Raw genomic sequence first — 1,430 nt, 5'->3', positions numbered from 1 at the left:
TTGTTCCTCATTTATAATCTGGTAGACTAGCTGAATAAATTCTGTGCCCACAAGGAGCGCACCAAAAAGATGACAGCAAAAGCACCATCTCAGTGAAAAAAAAAGCACCAGGAGGAAAAGCGAGAAAGAAGACCCAAGGGGCATTTCCATCCCCATCGGAATAAGAAGACTAAACACCTTGAAGAATTAATTGTCAGGACTGGTTGTAGAGACAAAGTCCACAGTGACCACCTGATTTTTTTTTCTGTTACTACTATTTTGTTGTGTCTTAAATACATCTGTTTTGACTATGTCAATAGTCAAAAGGTATAACTAACATAGACAAAAATAACAAAAATGTATAACTAACATATACCCTAATTTATCACTGAGCCACATTCAATATGATTTCCAGTACATCTCTCAGGATGCCAACCCCTCATCCCTGCCTGCTGGGCTCTCTTTAAAGACAATGAGCCCCTTCCTTTTGGCCGGAACCACCATCTTTCAGTAATTTGCCAAAATGACAAACACAAAGGGAAAGAGGAGGGGCACACGGTACATGCTCTCCAGGGCATTCAGAAAACATGGAGTTGTTCCTTTGGCCACATACATGTGAATCTATAAAAAAGGTGGTATTGTAGACATCAAGGGAATGGGTACTGTTCAGAAAGGAATGCCCCACAAATGTTACCATGGCAAGACAGGAAGAGTCTACAATGTCACCCAGCATGCTGTTGGCATTGTTGTTAACAAACAAGTCAAGAGCAAGATTCTTGCCAAGAGAATTAATGTGCGTATTGAACATATTAAACACTCGAAGAGTCGAGATAGTTTCCTGAAACGCATGAAGAAAAATGACCAGAAAAAGAAGGAAGCCAAGGAGAAAGGCACATGGGTTCAGCTGAAGCGCCAGCCTGCTCCATCCAGAGAAGCACACTTTGTGAGAACCAACGGAAAGGAGCCCGAGCTTCTGGAACCTATTCCCTATGAATTCATGGCTTAATAGGTGTCAAAAATAAAAGATCTCTTGTTGGGAGCCGGCAACTGAGCGTTAGGGATCAGGGAGGGCCGTGTACCTCGAGACCGCTAGGACGTGTTCGGGAGCCGTAGACCCCATTTTCCTCCCCCTTTTGCCATGCAGCACAAACAACCTAAAGGAACTCTGCTGGCCTAAGCTGAAGGCTCTGTGACTGTGACAGGCATGGCACACTCTAGAAACCCATTGTTCCTGTTTCCCATAAACTGTGGTTTCGGCTTAGGTATTAGATATAATTCAAATTCAGGTCACATTTGGGAGCCTTTTTTATGGTACAAGCTTCTTTATAAGATTTAAAAGAATATTTGTAGAATTAGTATATACTTATGGAGACCTGTTTTCAGCTTTTCAATGGTACAGATGATTATCAAGAGTGGCCCAGCACAGAGTTTGGGCTGGGCCACATTCCTGA

The 1,430-nt window shown here is 42.7% G+C and overlaps 1 pseudogene across 1 annotated transcript; it reads left to right on the top strand.

Moving 5' to 3' along the window:
• Positions 1 to 464: 464 nt before the first annotated feature.
• On the top strand, positions 465 to 1,002 carry LOC103277175 (annotated as a pseudogene). Its single transcript, XR_002481345.1, has one exon. The product of XR_002481345.1 is annotated as a 60S ribosomal protein L21 pseudogene (transcript).
• The last annotated feature ends 428 nt before the right edge of the window (positions 1,003 to 1,430 follow it).

The sequence above is a fragment of the Carlito syrichta genome, unplaced genomic scaffold (genome assembly GCF_000164805.1).
Source record: "Carlito syrichta isolate Samal-C Ts95f unplaced genomic scaffold, Tarsius_syrichta-2.0.1 Scaffold316499, whole genome shotgun sequence".
NCBI lineage: Eukaryota > Metazoa > Chordata > Mammalia > Primates > Tarsiidae > Carlito > Carlito syrichta.
This window is presented reverse-complemented; position numbering and strand designations above follow the sequence as displayed.